The sequence below is a fragment of the Halichoerus grypus genome, chromosome 1, assembly GCF_964656455.1.
Source record: "Halichoerus grypus chromosome 1, mHalGry1.hap1.1, whole genome shotgun sequence".
Taxonomy (NCBI): domain Eukaryota; kingdom Metazoa; phylum Chordata; class Mammalia; order Carnivora; family Phocidae; genus Halichoerus; species Halichoerus grypus.
In genome coordinates this window covers 189,338,801-189,363,675 of record NC_135712.1, presented here as the reverse complement: position 1 = coordinate 189,363,675, position 24,875 = coordinate 189,338,801, and the positions used below count along the sequence as shown (strand labels likewise).

Sequence of the window (24,875 nt, the reverse complement as noted above, 5' to 3'; positions counted from 1 at the left end):
CATACACACACTCACACACACACACTCTCTCTGTATTCTGGGGAAGTTCTGAAAGGTCATCTCCAGTACCCAAAAGCTCTTCAAAAATTTCTCTAAGACTTCACCTTCATATATACACTAGTTTGATTACTTTTGACAGATTGCTTAATTTAACCTTGGGGGAGTCCCTCTGAATTGACCAGACAGACCAGAGGTTTAGACACAGTTGAAGATTCTGTGCTTGCATGAACAACTGTTTATGCTGAAAACTAGTTCAGAGTTACCTTCAAAGCTGGCTCTCAGCAACTTAAGCCAGAAGTCAGTGAAGTAATGCAACTCCATCAAGGGGACTATGGTTTAGTTTTCCTGTATCTCTGTTTTGTTTTGATTTTCTGCCTCTCCAGTGCTTACCACCCCTCCTCCTGTCCTGGTCCTATTTTGCTGGAATGCTTAGCGTGTGGACCCTTGGTTGGATGCAAAGTATCCATCTCTCACAAGGCACCTGATTCTTCCCTCTTCCCTGCCAGGGTCTGCAGCACAGAGAGAGGCCTCCTGACCCAAAGGATCTTGCTAAAATGTGTGGAGCTTCTCTTTTCTTGTTCCTCAAGCCTGCCTTGGTTCCTCCCATTTTCTAAGCTTTGTCTTTCAGCTGCTCATTGATGTGTATGCTCTCATCCTCAGCCTAGAAATGTTCCCTTTCCTTCAAGATAACCGGCGGGGGCTGGTCTGCACTGTGCTCTTGGAAGCTTCTGAGCTCAGAAAGTCTCCCACAGTGTTAATTCTGCTCTAGATGCAGTAAAGGAGTGGGAAAGGAGGGGAAAAAGAGAGATTAAAATGACAGAACAGAAATGCTGTTTCAGCCAGGATGTTTCTTCTCCCCCATCTCCTATATTAAAATGGGCCTGATTTTCTAAATTCAGCAGAAGAGCCTGAGAAGAAATATTAGCTTTTCAGTTAATGTCATTCACACAAGGAATTTGTCAGAGGAGTTTGCATTTGAACTTTTCATGTCATCTCATGCATCTCAGAGGGTATTAAGCTCTATATAATACAATTTCAAAAAGTGAAATAATTCTCCATTTTGCCTCTATAAGTGAGTCTTAGGGAATGTAAAAAAAAAAATAAATGAAAAATAAATAACAACAACCTCTGGCTTGTTCCTAAAGAGAGAATAAATAGTGTAAGTAGAGATATTTCCTGGCCAAATAACTAGAATAGGGTTCCTGTTCCAAAGGCCTCCAAATCCCAGCAGGTCTGGCAAAACAGAACAGAGAAGGGGCTGGATATACATTACAGGAAAAACAGAAGCAAGTGGTTAATGGTTTTCTTAAATGCTGCAGAAAATGGCTTATGTGTAAATAAATACAGTAGAGTATAGAGATGGAACAAGGAAAAAAGTGAAAATGGAACCCAAGGGACCAGGAGGCCCTGTTCTCAGCTAGCCTGCCAGCATTTGCACAAATCCTTCCTCACCGCCTGGTTCCTCCCCTTGCTCTCGGTTGGCTACTAACCCACCACTGTAGCCAGAGATAAACTCAGGACATATTTGCTGTACTCCCCACCACCCTTTTATTTTATTTTTTTAATTTTTTAAAGATTTTATTTATTTGAGAGAGAGAAAGAGAGAGAGAGAATGAGCAGTGGGGAGTGGCAGAGGCAGAGGGAGAAGCAGGCTCCCCGTTGAGCAGGGAGCCCGATGTGGGGCTCCATCCCAGGACCCTGGGATCATGACCTGAGCCGAAGGCAGGTGCTTAACTGGCTGAGCCACGGAGGCGCCCACCACCCTTTTCTTTAAATAAGGTAAGAATTGCCCAAAATAGCTTTTTACACTACTTTGATGGCTCCTTTGTTAAAGGGCTTTTGTTTTAGAGCCTCTGATCATATACTTAATGATTCAGACAAACTCACATAGTCCAAAATTGGCCCAATGTTATGGCTTTATAGGAAACAGAAAACCTGTGTCCCAAGAACAATCTTCTTGACCTTTCTATTCTCAACGTCATCTCTTGTGATTTGAGGGGGTTGGGTGACCTCCATAGAACAATGATACAAGTGTGTGGTCAAATAGATTTGGAAAACACTGTGTTAAACATCAGGACTTCTCTGAGGATGTAACATATAAACATGCAGTGTGGATCTCTGAGGAGGGGGGGAAGACTGGCCGAGGAAGTCACAACTATCCAACTCATTGGACTATCCTGCAAAGTTCTTCCCTGGAACATGAAGATGAACTAAATAATCACTACAGTCCCTTCCAGCTTTGTATAACATTTCTGTTACTTTCTCATCAGGACCAAAGGACTCAAAGGAATGACTGAGGGAAGTAAGAGGGTCTTCTTCCAAAGAGAATCCTAAGATTGCTAGACAGGTACTATTACTGGTGTTTTGGTGATGTAAAGAAGGTGTGATTTGGAGCCAAGCTGACTTGCGTTCAAATCCTGTTTCTGCCTTTCACTAGCTGTGTGTCCTCAGAAAAGTGAATCTCTCTGAGTTGCAGTTTCTCCTTCTATAAAATAGAAATAGTACTCATACGACTAACAGTACTAAGATTACTTTATAAGGATGTCTGAAATAAATTATCTAAGAGAGCAAGCACCATAACTTACATATAATATAGCTATTTTATTTCAGTTATGCATTTATTCATTTCAATAATCACCTAGGTTGAGATCATGATCACCTGGTTAAAGAAGAAAGCTTGACATCAAAATCACTCAAAATTTGTTTCCGCTTTAGGATTTTATGAATGGCTTTCAGATTTGCTGAATTTCTCATGTATACATTTCTTTAACCAAAATCTTGTGTCCTGTATACATCACATCATAGCCTACCTAATTCCCCTTAAGCTTTGCTCTGCCTGCCCCATGAGACAATCACCAAAACCCAGGAAGGTCCCCCATAATGCAGATCTTGAAATGATGTGAGCTGGAAGTAATTAACATGTCCACATTGTCAGAGGTAAGCTGCACTACACATCAATTATACTGAAGAGCAGTCTGCTATGCCAAAAAGAAAAAAAAGTATAAATTGTTTCTCTCTCTACCAAAGAGTGCCACTGAATATTGATTTTTCCAGTCTTTTAAATAGTTTGTGTTTAGAATTTAGATCAGTGTTAGAACAATTCACTTACAAATGCATGTAAATAAGGTTAAAGGCCTAGCTTAAATCTAGAATAAGTAGAAGTGTGGAGAGTAAAGTAAAAAATGGCCCTCTGATAAGATAAACATATGCTTCTTAACCAAAGATGCAGTTAGTGTGCAGTAATAAAAGTTGGTGGTGGCATCCTTCTAAATATGGGTGTATAACACCGTCCTGCCATTAGAGAGCCCCTTGAGAGAGGATGCCAACCCAAGAAGATGAGTTTTCTTCTAGCAATGGGATCAACTGTTTCTTTCGGGCTATCATTCCTTTAATGGGCACTGGCCAAGTATCTTCCACTTCTATTACATGTTGCATGAATAAAATATATTTGAGGTTCTGTAAGTGGTTGTCCTTTAATTAGATACTTTTAAATTCAGTGCTTTTGCTGAAAAAGAAAAGGACACTGGTTTATAAAGAGGCCAAAATGCTATCAAATTCACTAAAGGAATTAAAAAGTGGTCCCTATCTTGGCTCTGCCTCTAGGCTAGCTCTTGACCTACCTTAGTTTTCTATCTACAGACCCAATCTTTCTGTTCAGGTTTAAACTTGCATCGCCAAAAGACACTCCCCTCCCCCAGCCCCCCCCCAATCCATGAGACATCTCAAACTGAACATCCCCCAACTCTGCACCTGATTCCCCAAGATCTTTCAGGTTTGTTCCTTCTCATCTCTGTTGTCAGCATCCCTTAAAATGACTTCCAGTTCTAAGAAACAGAAAACTCCAACTAAAATGGACTTGAATAATAAGGGAAATCATCATCTCACATAAGAATATTTATTCTAAGTGGCTCCAGAAAGTTCATCTAGTCTGAGGTTAATTCTTTCTCTTTGCTCTACAGAAGCATGCGTGTACCAGCTGGATTCAAGTCCAAGAACCAGAATGCACTCCAGAGATTTTAAGCAGGGGTGATTTGATATGGGGACGTCGGTGCTTCAAAAACAACTGGAAGGACTGAAGAACAGGCTATCAGCTATGTCTACAGCAAAATTCCCAGAACAGTATCCCACTGACCACAGGGAGGTTACAAGGAGCCAATCCCTCTGAGGCCACTTCCGAGCCCTAATGCAACTGAGAACCTGCCTCAGGACGTGCAGAAAAGTGAGGAAGGCGTATTAGTAGCTGTCATTTGGAGCTCAGGAAGCTAAATCAGAGAGCTGTCACCACTGTGCCTGCCATCCCAATCATTCTTTAAAACTCAGAAAGCTGGAGAACGGACAGAGGAGCATGCCTGCAGGGGACCCCCACATCTCCACAACTGTTCTTGTCAGTGGATGCAGGAAGAGCGGTGCTGTAGGATGGGCTCCACTCCCCTTTCACCTGCCAAACAGCGCAGGAACATATGCAACTGGAGGAACCCCTTCCGTAAGTCCAACCCAGCTAAGAGAGAATTGGAGAATCCTTGCTGTTAGTTTCCCCGCCATTCCAACTTGAATGGAGATAGAACGGAAACTATGTAAACTCATCTATCGTATACAGGAAAGTCAGCTTCCTGGGGTGAGTCCCCAGGGAAGAACATGATGGAAGTCAGCAGCAACGTGGCTGCCTGAGCCTCGGATGCAGTCCAACAGCAGAGACACGATGGTCCCTTCCTGAGTCAGTCCTGATCAGCCAATTTAAGCCACTTGTTCACTCATGGTCCCACACCAGAGACCAGGCAATTGGAGGCTGATAGGCTTAGGTGGGACATTGGTAGAGAGCCAACCACAGTGTTCCCTCTAAGTCTCTGCTTACACATCACCAAATGAAAGAGATTTTTCCTAACAACCCTGTCTAAAGTAGCCTCGCCTCATGAATGCTGTGTCCCTTACCCCACTCACAAAACTTCATGTCACTTACCATACTCTGAAGTGATCTTGCCCACTTAATTCTTTGCTTGTGTATCATCTCCTTTCCCTACCAGGATGTAACCTCCGTGAAGGTAAAGATTTTGTCTCTCCCACTCACTTCTGTAAGCCCATTATCTATAACGACATGAGATACATACCAGTTCATTGAATAAATTGCTGAATGTATACATGTATGGGCTATCGCCCATGTACTAGAGAAATATATTATCAGTACAGCTTTTATATTCTTCTCAGGCCAGTTTAGCACTTAAGTTAAAAGAGGATAAAAAAGTGAAAGCTGTTCAATTTGTGTGTGATCTACAAAACTAATCTATTAACTGGGTTAGTCTTTGGGATTCAGAGTTTGGTCCTACTATGTGCCAGTCATTATATCTTACTACTGGCTATTCATAAATCAGGGTCCTTGGCCTAATGAGCTCTAATGACACATGAGGATTAACAGTACAATAGAACAGCTGCTATGGATGGCAGTATGTCAGTTCCTACCAAAATTTAAAATAGGATTATCAAAAAAATAGGATTACCATATGATCTGGAAATTCCACTTCTGGGTATATACCCAAAAGAATTACAAGCAGTGTCTTGAAGAGATGTGCACAAGATGCGCACTATTTAAAAGCAGCATGATTCACAATAGTCAAAAGGTAGAAGGAACCCTAGTGTTCCCTGACAGATGAATGGATAAACAAAACATAGTATATACATACAATGGACTATTATCTAGCCTTGTAAAGGAAGGAAATTCTGACACACGCTACATGAATCTTGAGGATTTTTTTAAAAGATTTTATTTATTTATTTGACACAGAGAGAAAGAGAAAGAGGGAGAGAGTGCACAAGCAAGGGGAGAGGCAGAGGGGGAGGGAGAGGGAGAAGCACACTTCCCACTGAGCAGGGAGCCCAGCCCCATCCCAGGACCCTGGATCATGACCTGAGGCGCAGGCAGGCAGATGCTTAACTGACTGAGCCACCCAGGTGCCCTGAACCTTGAGGATCTTATGCTAAACAAAGTAAGCTAGTCACAAAAAGACTACAGGGTTCTGCTTATATAAGGTACTAGCGTAGTGCAATTCATTAAGACAGAAATTAGAAGGATAGTTGCCAGATGGTAGGGAAGGAGGAAAGGAGTTATTGTTCAATGAGTACAGAATTTCAGTTTTTCAAGAAGGAAAGAGTTCTGGAGACTGGCTGCACAATAGTGTGAATGTATTTAACATTACTGAAATGTACACTTAAAAATCATTAGGGGCCCTTGGGTGGCTTAGTTGGTTAAGTGTCTGAGTCTTGGTTTCAGCTCAGCTCATGACCTCATGGGTCCTGGGATCCAGCCCCATGTCAGTTCACAATGAGCAAGAAGCCTGCTTAAAATTCTCTCTTTCCCTTTCCCACTGCCTCTCCCCCCTCATAAAAAATCATTAAGATGGTAAATTCTAGGTTTTGTATAGTTTACCATAATAAAAAAAATCAAAGAGTTAAAAAAAAAAGGTAGTATGAGCCAAGCACATTTTATGTAAATTACTTAATCTTTATAATTACACAAGATAAACACTGTGAATATCCCTATTTTTAAAATTCCATCACAGAAAGGTAAAATTAGCTTGATAAAGTTTACACAGCTACTTAGGAGCAGGGCGGGGACCAGAATTTCACTCCAAACATCATTCTCTCTTTTTTTTTTTTTTGCCATGGAAAATTTTATTCTTTATACTGTATCATATCCTACATACCACAAAAATACAAAGATAATAACAATCATGATTTTCTAGGCACACAAAAGTATAGCTTTGAAATATATAAAGCAAAAACTGACATAATTCCAAGAATAACTCATAAAAAACTTGATCATTCAAGATTTTTATGCGTGTCTATGAAAAAGTTATAGACAGTAGCTCAAAATTTAATAAGATTACAGAAGGTTTGAATTAAAGTTATTCTAATGAACATCTATAAATGGAACCTGTATCTAACAATAGATACTATTTGTTTTCTTAAGCATACATGGAGCATTTTCTTTATAATTTTCATGTGCTACTCTTGAAAGAATTATCAATAAAGCTAGAAAATTCACATCATACAATTTACTCTTCACCATAATGTGAATATGTTGTGGCACAAAACTAAAAAGAGATAAAAGTCTTGTGGGTTTAAAAACTCAGATATAGGTATATTCTTCAATGACTCATAAAGAACAATAATAATAGGTTTCCAAAACCTTAAGAATTGTAGGCAACAGAAATAGTGCATATCAATGAATATAGAACGCAGCTATAAAATTTTAGTGAAAATTTTACAACCTTAAATTCATCAATTTAATAAGAAACTGAAAGAAATCGTTAAGCAGTCAGTTGAAGAAGCTTGGAAGAGAACAGAGACCTATCTAAAGAAAGTGGAAGAAAGAATATTAAAAACAAATAGTATAAATTAATTTTGAAAAACAAGAGGAAAGATTTCTTAAAAATTAAAAAAAACAATTATTTGAAACCTCTAGTAAAACAGATAAAGAAAAAAAGTGATAGTACAAATGAATTATATTACAAATAAAGAAGGAAAATATAAGTATATAGAGAAGTTTTTTTTTTTATTATTATGTTATGTTAATCACCATACATTACATCATTAGTTTTTGATGTAGTGTTCCATGATTCATTGTTTGCGTATAACATCCAGGGTCCATTCAATATGTGCCCTCTTTAATACCCATCACCAGGCTAACCCATCCCCCACTCCCCTCCCCTCCAGAACCCTCAGTTTGTTTCTCAGAGTCCATAGTCTTTCATGGTTAGTCTCCCACTCCGATTTCCCCCCCTTTATTCTTCCCCTCCTGCTATCTTCTTCTTCTTTTTTTTTTTTTAACATATAATGTATTATTTGTTTCAGAGCTACAGGTCTGTGATTCAACAGTCTTACACAATTCACAGAGCTCACCATAGCACATACCGTCCCCAATGTCTATCACCCAGCCACCCCATCCTTCCCACCCCCCACCACTCCAGCAACCCGTCCATGTGCTACTTAATAGAATGATCACTGACAGAGGAATTCTTAATCAAAAATCATTCTCTTAAGTAGCACATGGACACACAAAAAAGCAACAGTATTGTGTTCTTGAATAGTCTATTATCCTATTTAATTGACAGACATTTCCCCATTCTTGTAGACAAGCAATTGGGTGAACACACTCAGACATATCAAAGTTGCTTCTAAATTAAGCGAGAAGATAAGAAACCTTGCACTCTTGGGCTAAACTTGTTTAAAAAGTAAAACTTCTTCAAAATAAGTAATGAAAGTTAACTGTAATAGTTGAGAGCACATGATCTAAAAATATTTAGGTCAACAGACAGAAGAGAAAGGCCAGAAAGAGATCAGAGTGTAGAATGCATCATCTAGCAACGGTGGCAGCATGAACCCTCGGGAAGAAAAAAACCGGGAACAGACAATGGTGGAAACGATGAACAAATTACTTACAGGAAATGAGTTAAATCTCTTCCTCCTGTCACATATTAAAATAAATCACATTCACTAATGAATTAATAGCAGAAAATGGAGCCAGAAGATAACTAGAAGAAAATAGGCCTACATATTGTGGATGGGAATAGAGTTTTAAGTATGAAGACATTAAAATAAAATGACAAAGAAAAACATGATACATATCACTACAGAAAATTAAAACCTTAAGTTCCCCAAAACCATTATAAACAAGATGATGTGAAAAACAATATGGGGAAAATCTATTTGATAAATGTATTATAGACTAATAGCTAATATCTTTAGATAAAGAGCTATTACAAATCGATAACATGCAAACACTTCATTAGGAAACTCGACTAAAATCATGAATAGTTCAAATAAGAAATATATGTGGATAAGTACAAAATGAAAAATATTCAACTTCACTACATTCAGTTAACTACAATTCTAAACAGTGACACAGCATTTTTATTAAGAAAAAGGCATTTTTTTTCTGTAAAAGTATTCAGAGGTTATAAGGAGGAAGGCACACATACACACTACTATAAGGGCAAATCCGTATAAATATCAAACTATACAGTCCCTTCTAGAAATTGATGTCAAGATTATTATAAGAGGGGCACCTGGGTGGCTCAGTCCTTAAGTGTCTGCCTTCGGCTCAGGTCATGATCCCAGGGTCCTGGGATCGAGCCCCACATCGGGCTCCCTGCTCGGCGGGAAGCCTGCTTCTCCCTCTCCCACTCCCCCTGCTTGTGTTCCCTCTCTCGTTGTGTCTCTCTCTGTCAATAAATAAAATCTTTAAAAAAAAAAAAAAGATTACCAGAGATCCAAAGATTTGTTCTAAGAAATTTATTGTTTTTATTTTTTTAAAAAAGAATAGTTAATTAAATTCTGATATTCAAGAGCTAATATTTGAAAGCCATTGTGATATCAGGTTTTCAAAGGATACTAAATAATGCAAAAAATGTTGAAATAGCGAATTGCAAAAAAATAAGCAAAATACAAAATGTGTAAATATATATATATATATTTTTAATATACAAAAGTCCCATATATTTGCATTTACCTATAAATAGAGAAATGCATTAGAAGGAAATTCATCTAAATGTTAATAATGGTTATATCTAAGAAGTAGAATTAATGTTGATTTGTTTTATTTTTCTGTATTTTTCAAATATTCTTTAATAAATTGGAACTATAATTAGAAAACATTCAATGACATTGCAAATACTCACTTTCTAGATATATTAAATCTGTTAACATTTATTGTTGACCATTGTACTGTGCTAAGGGACTATGACAGAAAACATAAAAGCAGCAATAGATACAAAAATAACTCCCGATAAATGGAGTACTCTGGAAAAGGAGGCATATGTTGGTGCGAGGTTTGTAATGGAAGTAAAGTAAAAACTGAAACATGAAGGCAGGGGAACTGATATTAGGTGAAAGCCAGGAGGGCTTCTCAGTGAAGGTGGCATATAGGCTTTATATGAAAAAGACTGGAGGCCCATCTGGTGGGATAGTGGGAGGAGGGTCTTTCAACAGTGGGCTTCACCACTTAGACTGGAGCCCCAGCCTCCAATAAAAATCATCAAGTCCATCTTCAGTACCTCCTTCTTGCTTCTCCACCAATTACACAGTTCCCTTCTTTCCCATCCTCCTCCACTGTTTACCTAGGAGTGAGACAACCCGACAGCTTTGGGGAGCCCACTGTGGACTACTGTCACTCCAGTAAAGAGTCCTCTTAATTAGGGTCCAAGGATTCACTCATCCTTGGCATTTGTAATTAGACACTTAATCTACCTATTTTCTAGTGGGAAATAAAAGGTGTCCCCAATCTTTAATTAGCTTCAAGGATCAGGCAAGCAGGAAGTAGGGAAGCTCAGCCGAGAAGACAGATCAGAGCAACCAAAATCATACCGTGTGGCAAATGACTGTTCACCTATTTGAAAACCTTTTGCTATTATAGGCACTTTTGATATGCTATTATTCAGAAATAAAAAATAGTGAAGTGATACAGCTACACTTACCTTCTATTTTTTTTTTTTTTTTAAAGATTTTATTTATTTATTTGACAGAGAGAGACACAGCGAGAGAGGGAACACAAGCAGGGGGAGTGGGAGAGGGAGAAGCAGGCTTCCCGCGGAGCAGGGAGCCCGATGCGGGGCTCGATCCCAGGACCCTGGGATCATGACCTGAGCCGAAGGCAGACGCTTAACGACTGAGCCACCCAGGCGCCCCACTTACCTTCTATTTTTTAAAGACTTACTTACTGCTAGTGATTTCCCTCCAGGAAATAAGTTACAACTGAAAAGTGTCATGCAAATATTGCACAAAATGCACCATGGGTTAAAAAAATATGAAGATTTAAATACAAGAAATAATCTCTGTTAAATATGTCTTCTAGAGAGATCCACCATGTCCCAAGCCTTAAATTAGAAAGTCAGCAGAAAGATGAACTGAATCCCAGATGTTAATTGCACAGGCTTACTGGATTAGAACTACAGATAATTAATTGTTCAATTTTAATATGCATTAGACTAAATGGATGATAAGATTTTCAGTAGTCGGTTTTGAGGTCCAGAAGGGAAAGATCATTTCTTTATAGGCTTGGGAGCCCTAGGAGCCAAAGACATTTAAAATGTCTGTATTTAGTGAGTAAGAAGTTAGGTAAACAGAAGAGGTTAGGGAATGAGGTAAACTTCCAGAAAGAGAGTACAGAAGCTTAACTTCAAATTACATTCTCCTATTTGAAATTTAAAATATTATTTTGTATGGGGAAGGAGATTTTAATTTTTTTTTTTACTGCAGCTTCAGTGATTAGCATTCCTGTCTCATAATGTCAACATTAAATCCAGACAGATCCAAAGTCCATTACTTCCTAACTGCAAAAAAAAAAAAAAAAAGACACTGTTTATCGCCTAGATAATTAAATTTTTATGTCCTCAAGAATTCAGGAGCATGCTATGGTTAATTGGGAAAATTGTGAATTATGTCTAAGTTGTGCCCCCCCCCTTTTTATTAAACTTGTAACAAAGCAAATGACGAAGAACCAACAATTTGCCAATGCTGAGTGTCCAGACAAAAATATGCTGAGAGAATTCACACTAGCAGATACCATTAAAAAGCTGGCTGCAGAGGAAGATGATGAAGTTTGAGAAGGTCCATACAGTCCTACATGGACCACCACTGAGCAGAAGAAAGTCCCCTATCCTATCAACATAGCATTTGGGCTGCTCAAACAGAAGGAAAACCATCAACTACAAGGAACCTACCCTGACATCCTGGAATACAAGGAAGATTAGCCGGCTGCACACCTTGGATATCAACTCTCCTCGTACATCAGAATCATTTGTGGAGCTTGTTAAAAAAGATGGGATTCTGGGATTCATTCCCCCAAAGTCCTGATTTAAGAGGTCAAAGAGAGACCCAGGATATTCCTTTTTTGTTGTTTTGTTTGTGTGTTTTTTTGTTTTGTTTTTTTTTATTATTAACATATAATGTATTATTTGTTCCAGAGGTACAGGTCTGTGATTCATCAGCCTTACACAATACACAGTGCTCACCACAACACATACCCTCCCCAATGTCCATCACCCAGCCACCCCATCCCTCCCACCCCCCTCCACTCCAGCAACCCTCAGTTTGTTTCCTGAGATTAAGAGTCTCTTATGGTTTGTCTCGCTCTCTGGTTTCTTCTTGTTTCATTTTTTCCTCTCTTCCCTTATGATCCTCTGCCTTGTCTCTCAAATTCCACATATCAGTGAGATCATATGATAATTGTCTTTCTCTGATTGACTTATTTCGCTTAGCATATACCCTTTAGGTCTATCCACGTCATTGCAAATGGCAAGATTTCATTTTTGATGGCTGCATAATATTCCATCGTGTATATGTGTGTGTGTACACACACACACACACATACACACACACACACACACACACACACACACACACACACACCACATCTTCTTTATCCATTCATCTGTCGATGAACATCTGGGCTCTTTCCATAGTTTGGCTATTGTGAGACCCAGGATATTCTGTCTTTGAACAAACTTCACAGTGAAAGTTCAGATAGGTTTGATAATTTAGTTTGACTTTCTAATTTAATTTAAAAAATTAAATATAGGTAGCATTCTGGTGACCATTCCTTTTATTTGAATGATGGGATATACCCAGGGGTGAATATCAAGGACTCCCTATAGTGTATTTTTTACAAAGCACTTTAGAATTGTTGGTCCCCCCAGAAGTGAAGAGACTTTCCAAAGGTCACAGTGAATTAACATACAAAAAGAGGTAACAATTGGATTCTCATATTAGAAAATATATATCTGCTGTAATTATAATTGTCCACTTAGCTATAAGTTAGTAAATATTAATATCTGAAGGGTCATTGCCATATTTCCTAAATTTTAAGATGCCTATTCATACATTTTTAACATAAGTAAGTAGAGATACAACTTATGATTAAGTGTTTACTATGATGGCATTTCTTTTTTCCAAAATAGAAAATCAACGGTTTTCTTACAACCAACAGCATCACAGAATCAAGGATGTATGGTGTGTGTGTGTGTGTGTGTGTAACACATGTACCATTTCTCTGAATCAAGGCTTTCTATTAATTAGTTCTGTGTGTGGTTTATTGTCCATTCTCAGTGAAGAAAATCGAGACTTACCTGGGCTAGAAACTGGAAATAAACTCTTGGATTATGCTTGCCTGCTACTGTCAGCATGTAACCACTCACTGTGTGCCGATGACTCCGTTTCTACGTTTCCAGACCTTTCTCTCCTTCCCAGCATTACTGTTTCAACTGTTCACACTATTGCGACACTAATCCAGTAAGCCACGGAGTGGCCACATTTACCATGGTGAAACACATGTTTGATCTTGTTATTTTCTTTTCAAATCCCACTGTTCCCTAGCACTTAAGAGTCAAGTACCAAACCCCCCAAATGGTGTTTAGAATCCTTTGAAATCTGTTCCTGTTGTTCCTTTCCAGTCTCATATTGCCTGGTGCCTCTTCCAGATGGCAGATCAGCCCAATCACTCGGTTTAGAACTTACAGCCTTTCTGCCATATTTCTATCAGTTGAAACTTCCAAGATCTAGCTCAAAAGTCACAAATGGCTAACAGACACATGAATAAGTGCTCCACATCACTCGGCATCAAGGAAATACAAATCAAAACCACAACGAGATACCACTTCACACTGGTCAGAATGGCCACAATTAACAAGTCAGGAAACAATATATGTTGGCGAGGATGTGGAGAAAGGGGAACCCTCTTACTCGGTGGGAATGCAAGCTGGTTCAGTCACTCTAGAAAACAGTATGGAGTTTCCTTGAAAAGTTAAAAATAGAACTACCATACCACTCAGCATTTGTACTTCTAGGTATTTGTTCAAAGGATACAAACATAGTGATCAAAGGCACACATGCACGCCAATGTTTATAACAGCAATGTCCACAATAGCCAAAATATGGAAAGAACCCAGATGTCCATCGACAGATGAATGGATAAAGAAGATGTGGGATATATATACACACAAACACACACATATATACACAATGGAATATTACTCAGCCATAAAAAAGAATGGAATCTTGCCATTTGCAACGACATGGGTGGAACAGGAGGGTATTATGCTAAGTGAAATAAGTCAGTCAGAGAAAGACAAATACCATATGATTTCACTCATATGTAGATTTAAGAAAAAAATTTTGAACATAGGGAAGGGAAGGAAAAAGAAAATAAGATAAAAACAGAGAGGGAGGCAAACCATAAGAGACTCTTAACTATAGGAAACAAACTGAGGGTTGCTCGAGGGGAGTTGGGTGGGGGGATGGGGTAACTGGGTGACGGGCATGAAGGAGGGCTCATGATATAATGAGCCCTGGGTGTTACATGCAACTGATGAAACACTAAATTCTACCCCTGAAACTGATAATCCACTCTATGTTAATTAAATTGAATTTAAGTAAAAAATTTTAAAATGTCACATCACCCAAACTTTTCCAGTCCTCCCATCAACATTGATTTCTCCCACTTCAGCATTCTAGCGGCAGGTTGGACCACCAGCATGTAACAGTGCAAAGCCCTACCACATGTGTGCCTGTCTGTCTATCCAAATAGATAAGCTTCTTGACAACCGAAACTGGGTCTTAATCATTTTAGTTTCCTCCACAATGCTCAGCACAATGCACTGCATGTCGTATGTATTTAGTAAGCACAAAATATTTAACAAAGTCAGAACTGATCCTGAAGCCAGGTGGCCACAGGTTAAAGATACTATAAATAAAACTTGAACTGAAGTTCTTAGTCCCATGCTGGGCACCTGCAGATCTTTAATAGGTTCCACCATGAACGGTATAATTTTAGATAACAGTATGCTGATGATGCACAATCTTCCCCCTCAATCGTGGCTAAACCCAGGGATGCAATTTCCTATTTGATTAAGAGTATGACAGCAGTGAGAATGGGATTATAAAAAATTTACTGTAGGGTTGAGAATATAAGTCTAACTGTGGATCAAATGGGAGACATTCTAGATGGTATTTTTTAAAGGAAGCGTTTGAACAGCCTATTTCAGAATAGCCAGTAACATCTTTAGCATCATGCCAGGTTTTGGTGACTATCTAATTTCAGGGCAGGTACTTATTCTCCCTTCTGCAGGATACAGAAAGAGGGTGTGATAACTATCTGTTGCTCAGATGCCTCAGACTATCAATTCTTGTCATAATTATATCTCAACTAGGTGATTTTTACCATTTGTTTACATAGAGGTATACAAGCTTTATAACATATCAGTCTTCACATAGCAGTTCCCGAATTCTGCCTTTAGATTTACATTATGAGTAATGATAAATTTTAAATGAAGTTGCCTTCTCTTTGACGTAGCAATATTCAAAGGCTTTCTACCTAAAATCCTAGAAGATCCTTTGGGATCTCTAGCTTATCTCCAGAAATACTCAAAGGATATTAAAGAATCTTGAAATGTTTTTGTGGTTTGCATTAATTTTTTTTTAACCATTGACCATGTCTTCAATGCAATGACCCTCTTAAAGAGTGGGCAATTCCAACTACCCCTATAATAGTTCACTAGCCTCAGTAATCATATTTGTAAGAAGGCAAAGGCCTTATGGCCAACATTAGTAGGAGTAGTAATTATATGTTGTGTATTAATGCTACTAAGTAAAATATACGAATGTGAAGTACACATTCTCATTATACACACACACACACACACACACACACACATTTTTATAATTACCCAAAACAGCAGTATGAGTCCTTGATCTCTACCTGGCACTTTTCTAAGCACTTAAAATGCATTTTTATTATATGCCCACAACATTCCTGGGGACAAGCTTCATCTCCACTTTATAGACTGGGAAACTGAGACCAAGGTGACATAGGGAAGAAAACAAGAACATTAATAAAGTCTTAACTTGACAGCCTGCCATTTCATCCTCCGTGTTAATCCATCCCCGCTTCTGCCAAGGGATTCATTAAATGGTGTGCGTAAGAGAGTTCATTTCGTGACTTCACTGCTCCTGGGTAATTTCCATGCTGATAAAAGAACACATTACCCCTGCACCTCAGCTCTCCTGTCTGAGGCCATGGCACTGTTTCTAAATCCCAGCTCTATAATAAAATACAACATGTGACCCTGTGAGCTACATCCCTTCCCTGTACCTCTGCTCCTGAAATTCCACAGTTCCAACTCTATGAAGGTTGTCACAAAAAAAATGTCCCCTTAAGTTGGACTTTCCCCCTCAAAGCCCAAGCCTCTCTTTCCCATGACTTCTTAAACATCTGATCATATTTTGGTATCTGTCACCAACAAAGAAATAATCTTTTTTTTTTTTATAAAGACTTGGTTTTATTTTACTCTTTACTCAAACCAAGAATCATTTATTATGCTTGCTAAGTGTAAGCTGCTCTCCTGGGTATGAGGAGAAACCTCATACCTCAGAGTGCCTGAAGGACCGTAAGTTCCGAGAGAAGAAATGACAGAAATGCACCAAAAAAAAGTGAAAAATAAATAAATAAATAAATATTTTAAAAACCTGCAGCTAAAAAAATAATTTAACCCACAGAGATAATAAAAGAGATGTTACACAGCAGCACGTGATTGTCACCTGATTCATACTGCTAACTATTCAGACAAACCAGCATTCACTCCAAAATCAGGAATCATTTCCTCCTCCCAGGGTGGGTACCAGGATTAGAGGTAATCTACATAAAACACTCAACCTGTAAAAGCAACTCAGTAAATTATTATTAATATTATTATCATTAAGATAATACAGTATATTAGTGTGATGTTGACCATTTACAAAGAAATTTTGCTCACAACCACCTCGTTAGCTAGGATTCCATGATATGGGTCATCTGACACAAAACGGAAATTTGGGGGAATGTGGGAAAAGTTTGTGTTGAATCCCTGCTCCCAAGGAACATCTGAGATCATGAAATCAAGCTAGGAATGATGAAGATTGAGCAAGAATTGTTTCATTGGGAATGCAGGATGGATTCAAGAAAAACACAAATGTCTTGGGACTCAACCAAATAGTCGAGATAGAAATCTAGGATTTAGGTAAAAAGAAATTGGTAATAAGATCACAGGACAGGTTTAAATATCTAAGAGACTGTTTTACAGTAAAAAGTGGCCTTGTCTGAAAACATTCAATTTAGGACACAAGGAGACGTAGGGACCCATATTTACAGCCTGAGACAAGTGATGAAATGGTGGGACCTTTTCTAGAAATGGGGCTTCAGAGAAGTTATTCATTTGGAAGCTGTTGAGTTAAAAACCCACAGTGAAGCCTTACAAAAGGAGAGAGACAACTTCCTACAATTTACACCAACAGAAAGCACTTAGGAAGGAAGAATAAATGTTAGTTAAACTTTAAAGATTAAATTACAAATTTACTCAACGGATTTAAACTTTCACTGCACAAGTAGCAATTTTAAGTCATAAGGGACCTGAAATGTTTCCAGAGTTTTAAAATCGACTACTTTAGTGAAAAAAGATCTTCGCTTCTAGTGCTGAGCACATAGCAAATCCTCTGCCTTGTAATGGGCTGGGATAATTGCATAGTTTCAGTGAAATAATTTTACCGCTACCTTGTTGTTTTCTGTTAATTATCATTTCAGAATAAGAAAAACTATTACTTTTAAAACCTACATTAAAGAGGACTTAAGCAAGCCTAGGAAAGGAAGGTGGCATGGGAAAATATAAAAAGACGCTATTAATATTAACAGTTATAGTTGGACACTTGTTCATTTAATAAATCTTTGCAATATTAGCAAGATGGATGAGTAGTAGTACAAATGAGAAGAACATGAGATAAGCGATCATTTGTTATCATTACTGAGATATAAAGTATGATTCAGTGTTTCATAATGGATGTTAAATTTGATTTAACATATGGTTGGCTCATTTGCTGAAAACTATCCTTAAAGATACAAACTCATTCTAAAGTCAAAGCCATTGTCTTAATAGCAGGCTTGGAATTATCTCTCCATAAATGAAGACTGAATAAACTCAGTAAACACAGACTTGGGGAGAGGATGTGCAAAAGCCATTTAAAAAACAAACAAAAAAACAAATGTGCCATATACCCAGACTCATTGAACATATTATAGAAAGTATTGTTGCCCACGTTGAAAAAGTAAAGAATTAATGTATTTTTAATACCCATACAGAGTCTGTTGAAATATTCAAATGATCAGAAGAGAAACTATCATGATTCTAACTGTTCCAGCAGCTACTTAAGAAATCTTCCTTTGTCAACTTCATCTCTATAATCATGTAAGTTCCCACCTTAAACTTAGTGGATTAAGCAGATCACTGCAAGTACTGTTAAAATAATCTATAATCTATTCTTGCACTTTGGGAGTGATCCGACCTGAAATGAGAGACACTTAGAAATATTTGTGACATGAGTCTACTCCTATCAGCCACTCAAATGTGTCTGAGTTCTCAGTTCTATCAAGAGAAATACATAAAAACATTTGAACAATTGCTCTACCTCCTGGAGACACAAGACCGGTTTGAAGACTAGAGGTCTTTAGCAGTCCCTGTGTTAAGCCAGTAGGTGAAGGCTTATTTCATGAGTATCTGTTTTAAAATCAGGTTCATTAATAAAATGTCTACCTTACAAACAGAGCTTGAATCTTCTGTTTTTAAGTGATGACTGTGCCTTCCCACATCTTTGGGGGATAACTCAACCTACACTCATCTGAAATTAAGAGACCGCTTATTTCCTATAATCCAATCTACACTCATTTGAAATAAGAGACCGCTAGGCAGCTCCACTACTGTGCCTTTGAAAATGATCTAGATGTGGGGAGCAGTATTCCACTTTGTTACATGCATTAAATCAGCATCTGTTTTATCAGATGCTTTGTCCGATCAAAGTGTCATCTAATTCACATTTAGCTATCAGATGCACATCTACAAAAGAGAACTTCAGCCCGATAAGCTCTAGGTACCCATCCTTAGGTTATACTTGTTAGTGAGTCCTACTCTTATTTGGTGTAGATGTTATTTATTGACAACACGAATCCCCGTGGTTGATACCAACTAGCCTTGTGCCACTGAATCAGTTACCCCTACTCCCTGGGCTTCATTTCCCTCATTTGTAAAATGAGGGGTTCAATTCACATCAGTGATTCATGGAAAAAGTATCCAGTGCCATGCTGGCTACACAATCCCCTGAGGACTTTGCCAACACATTAGACCTGAGAATCCAGGGGGGCCTTGAAAATTCTTCATTGCACTAAGTTCCTAGATGACTCACATGGGTATCCCCTCTGGAAATAATGGGATAGATTATAGCTAAAACAATCTATGATATTATATGCTGAATCCTTTCAACCGTTAGGTGAAAAAAGAAAAAAAAAGCATTCTGAGTCAGATCAATAATCTATTGTATAGAGATACCTAGTAGCCCATCCAAAAAAACTGACCTCAAAAGGCCATGGAACCAGAGTAGCCCAATGGAGATGGGGAGACCAATAGTCAGGGTTTAGAGTTTCCACTCTGCTCTCTTCCCAGCTCTATGACTCTGGTCATGTCTGTTAACCTTTTAAAACTTAGGGCTCCTTCTCTATAAATAAATAAATAAATCCTACCTTAGAAGGGGATTGTCCAAGTTAAATAAAAAAATATGTCTATAAAGTACTTTCCAAATCAAAGTATGGTTTCATTCTTTACAGCGCTTAGCGCACAGTCGGTGCTAAAGAAACAATGGTCTGAAGGAACAGAATTTAATCCAACTAACCAATGAGATGTTATTCATTCGATTCATTCTTATCAGGAGCCTACCATGTGTGAGACACTGTGATAGTCATGTTGCCTGTTAGATCCACTCCCCCACTTCTTTTTATTTTTATTATTTTTTTTAATTTTACAGAGGAAGGGAGAGGCGGGGGCAGAGGGAGAGGGAGACAGAGAGAATCTTAAGCAAGCTCCATGCCCAGTGCATAGCCCAACATGGGGCTCAATGTCATGACCCTGAGATCATGATCTAAGCCGAAATCAAGAGTCAGACATGTAACCGACTGAGCCACCCAGGTACCTCTCCATTCCCCCACTTCTTGCCCTGTTCTATGACCCAAAAGGCTGACCTGCATGGACTACACTGACAGGCTTCTTGCCTTCTTGCTTTCCAGGCAATCTGGTCATTGAGGGTTCTAGCAGGAGATCAATGGAGAGGAAGAAGGGAAGTTAAGTCCCCATTCAGGGATCCACGGTTCTTCCCAAGGCAGATTGCTCTTCCCAATTCCCTCCCATACTATGGGGCAGGATCATTCCCTCCATTCACCTCTTTGGGCTTGGGTCCTGACAGCCTCAGTGCTGCTCCCTCCAGCCTCCTACATTACCCTGTGATTCCCCTATATGCCATCCACACCTCTCTAAATAGAAATAGCCCCTTTCTAAAGAATCCCTCCCATACTCATCCTCATTTGACTATGTCCTCTGTTCTGGTTGGGAGTCCAATATAGGCAATGTGTTAGGAGTTTGGGAATAAGGTAATAAACAAAAAAAGTCATCATCTCTTGCCCTCACGGAGTGCTAAAGAGGACTGCTATGATAACAAAAATCACAATAAACAGCTACCATTTATTGGACACATACCACATGCCAAATTCTACAGAAACTGCACTTCTAAAAGCTGGTATATTATTACCTCTATTTTGCAAATGAAAACAAAATAAAACAAAACTGGAAGCTCAGAAATATAAAGCCCGCATAAATATTAAGCAACAGAACTTAGAATCAAGCCAGGGTCAACCCAATCTGGAGCACACTGTCTTAGATACTGGGGGAGTACCAAATTTACTTCAACAATATCCCTGCCAGATGGACCTTTAATGTGAGTATAAGAAATTTCCTCTTCCCATGCCAAATCTGGCCATGCACAGAAAGCCCAATTTGGAAGTTGAAATCTATCCTCTTATCACTTGCACACACCCATTTCCTTCTAAGTTCCCTCTGGTGTGAGCTAACACACATCTCCAGAAAGATGCATTCTTCCATAACTATAGGCTTTGTTCAAAACATCAGATCTGTCATTTTCTTGCACAGCTCAGGACAAATGCAGATAAGGAACGGAGAGGACCTTGAGGAGTATTCTGGGACTTCGCAGGGAGATCAGGCATCTTCCTGACTGACTCCCACGTATGTGATCACCCACTCGCCTGAGCCACCCCTTCTGTATTTATAGGTGGCCACCCTCTCTGACTGGCGGCCAGAGCACTCAGCTCATCTAATGTTTTGAAAACACACACCCCAACCCAGGCTTGGCTGAGGCATACAGCTGCACCAACTTTATTAATTAGTACCCAGACCTTTTGAGAATTGATCTCCACTTTGATCCTGGCCTGCACATTTCTAACTCGGATATCTAAACAGCAAATCATGTTATCTTATAATTAAGTGATAATCTTCATGACAGAGAAGATGACAGGACTATAAATGGCTTATGCCAGTGATTAAAATAACTTCCTCCCCCTTCCCACTTAGCCCTGGAAATGTTCTCCAACTTCACAAAGCCATTAGTTGTTAATAAACTCTCCGTGACATGAGCCTCATTCCTATTCGACAAGATCACATGTCCACTGAGTTACTCTTCAGAAACCATACACATTTTATTCTTTATGCTTAAATAAGCACACCCTATTGCCTCAGGAGGCTACAAAACTGTAACAAAACAATCGACTTTAATATTCAGATCGGTCAACTTCGAAGTTATGCACACACAATGTATGTACTAAGTAACTTCAGGGTCAGTGTTGATATAACACTGAGCATTTAATACACAGAATAAATAGCTATAAGAAGGTTAAGTTTGACTCCAAAGAGTACACTGAATATTTATTGAGCATTTATTCTATACTGAACACCATGGTAAGTGCTCAGGATATTACAGTAAAAGTGTACCATCTCTACCTTTAAAGCACAGCAGAGCCAAGTGCAAGGACAGTGAAAAAGAATTATTCTACCAAGCAACTAGTGGCCACAGTAGTTGAGGACTGGTTGGAAGTAGTGCTGGGATTGATGAGCAATGTCTACCATTAGCGTGGAACATAGGAATGACAATGAACAGTGCACAAATGAGCAAATTGATGCATGAATGTCATCTTTCGGACTGGATTGTGAGCTCCTTTGGGGGTAAGCTCCATGGTTATTCTACCTCCATGTCCCTCAAAACCCCTAACACAGTCTGTTGTACATAGTAAACATTCATTTTGCTGGATAGATGCCTGGATGTATTGCTTTCATTATCCATTAATTCTGTTGCCATTTTGGATGCCTCATTGATGTTAAACCTTTCCTTCCCAGTTACTGTATCCTCTTTATCCTTCCCTTCTGCTGCTTTCTAAACACGAATTTCTGCATCTAAATCCTACAAGGAGGGTCTCCTCTAAATGAGTTCAACAAACGTTTCATATACATATATGTATGGATGACCCTTTGCTACCCACACGTCGAAGGCGTTTTAAAGCCAACCTGCACACTCTCCCAGACTACATATCCTTGGTCACATTCTCAGTCTCTTAATAAAAACGCAACTCATTCTTTTTCTTCCAAGTAATACAATATGTATACAAAGTGCTGGGAGATGCCCTAATTCCACCATAATTAGTAAATTCACTTTTACGCTGGTATGGACAACCACATTATTTTCCCAGCTATTCTGAATCCACGCCATCTTTCTCGTTTTTATTTCTTGATGTTTAGGACACTTTGATTGTAAAATCTCATTGTTTACCTCTATGTCTCATTAATCCTTGGTGCCTTTTATGCTCATCCCAAACTTTTCAAGGTTTCATTCGCTATAAAATTTAAATTAAGGAGAGAATCCTCTCACATTACTATCTAGACCATTCTTGAATTTGGGGTCTTAGAAATATATAATGTATTATTATGTCTTTTACCAAATGTACTGAACTTTTGATTTTTATATGGTTCACCTTCTTTATGATGCTTAGATTTCCATTCAAAAGACATACCTCTTTTTACCCAATCCACACTTTTTGTATCTCTATTTTTCTGTGTCTTTCTGGGATTCTCTGTCTCTCCATACTTTGCTTTCTCTTACACACACACATTTCAATATCCAAATTCATACTCTGTGTGTGCTTGTGATTTGCCATTCCCCTTTACCTTTGTTAGAAGCTCTTCTTCCCCATGCAAGCTAATTCTAAGAGAAAAAGTGAAAAGCAACCTTGCAGAATAATCATTGTTGGTTCAAAAGAAAAAGTACCCAAATCTGACACTGTCCCTAACCAGCTGTGTGATATCTGCCATGTAATATCTGGCTGTGGTTTTCTAATCTGGAGGGTAAAACAAGACTATGTCTAGAGTGCTTTCTAGTTCTGAAATGATCATAATTATGAGTCAACATTTACTGCACTCTGACACGTGTGAGGCGTCAAGCTAAGTACTGGATGAGATTATCACTTGCAACGGTCACAACAATTCTATAAAGTAGGCACTGTTGCCAGTCGCCTTCTATCACTGAGCAAACTGAGCTCAGAGAAGCCAAGTAACTTCACAGCTGATAAGAGACGGTCTGAGGCTGGAACCCAGGCAGCCTGACTCCCAAGTTATACATTTGGTATCACACTCTCATATCAACTGATCTCCTATATTTTAATAGGATTAAAAATGAGAACATTTGGGGGCTCCTGGGTGGCTCAGTTGGTTGGGTGTCCGACTCTTGGTTTCAGTTCAGGTCATGATCTCCGGGTCTTGGGATCCAGCCCCCGTGTCACGCTCTGTGCTCAGCATGGAGTCAGCTGGAGATTATGTTCCTCTCCCTCTGCCCCTTCCCCTGCTCGTGCACTCTCTCTCAAAAATAAATAAATGAATAAATCTTAAAAAAAAAAAAAACATTCAGCAGGTGACTACTGTAAACAATGAAATTATATACAGAAACTAATAGTTTATATATGAGAGTAATATTACACTGTATAACTAACTGGATTTTAAATAAAAACTTAAAAAAAATTAACACCCATACTGTTGAAAAACCTTCCTCTCTTAAAATGACTTGAAAGGATGTCAAAAAGCTCAAGCAAATTTTTTGAAATACAGTCATTGCATCCATGTATACACTTCATATACACACTTTTAATTAATCCCTATATTCCCACAAATACATATAATCTCATGCTTACATGATAATACAAGCATTATTCGACTACGTTCCATTGTCAACTTGTCAAGAGCACTGCCCACACTTTGTGCCCTTTATAAAAGAAGCTTTCTACCCAGGTAGGGCCCCTACAACCCTGTCGCTGCCATCCCCTCAAGCCAGCACCCACAATTGTGTCCCTTTCTGCTGCACTGAGAAGGCTCCTTTCTTTGGCCTTTCCATCTCCTCCCTGAGTCTAAACCCATGAGCATCCCCTCCTGCTGTCATACTAGTCATCTCTCCCCAGCAAGAGCCTTCGAGCTGGGAACCCCCGCCCCAGTCCATTCTCCACTCAGCAGCCTTGTTTTCTTCTCAAAGCAAATCACAGGCCACTCCCTACTTGAAACCCATTAATGACACTCCACTGCACTGGAAATAAAATCCAAACACCCTTTCACTGTTCCCATGTTATCTGCTCAGATCTCCACATTCATAATGTACCAACTGGTCTTTTTGACATTCATCAAACAGAATGAGCTTTTTTTTTTTTTTTTCCAACTCAGGACCTTTGCATATGCTGGCCCCTTGACATCGAATATCTCCCTTTCTGCCTACCTTCTATAGCCAGTCCTTCTCATTTTTCGGGGGCTGAGATATCACCCCTCTTCCGGAGAGCTGCTCATGTCCTCCTTATTTAAGTTGGCTCCAGCCCTGCCATTCCCTGTCTTACTTACAACTGAGAACTATTTTATTTGTGGGTGTGTGTCTAAGAGAAATATCTT

The 24,875-nt window shown here is 38.9% G+C and overlaps 1 protein-coding gene across 9 annotated transcripts in view; it reads right to left on the bottom strand.

The window, feature by feature from the left end:
• LOC118553122 (bis(5'-adenosyl)-triphosphatase) overlaps positions 1-24,875 on the bottom strand; it is a 1,451,800-nt gene that overhangs the window by 353,962 nt on the left and 1,072,963 nt on the right. The window lies entirely within an intron of this gene.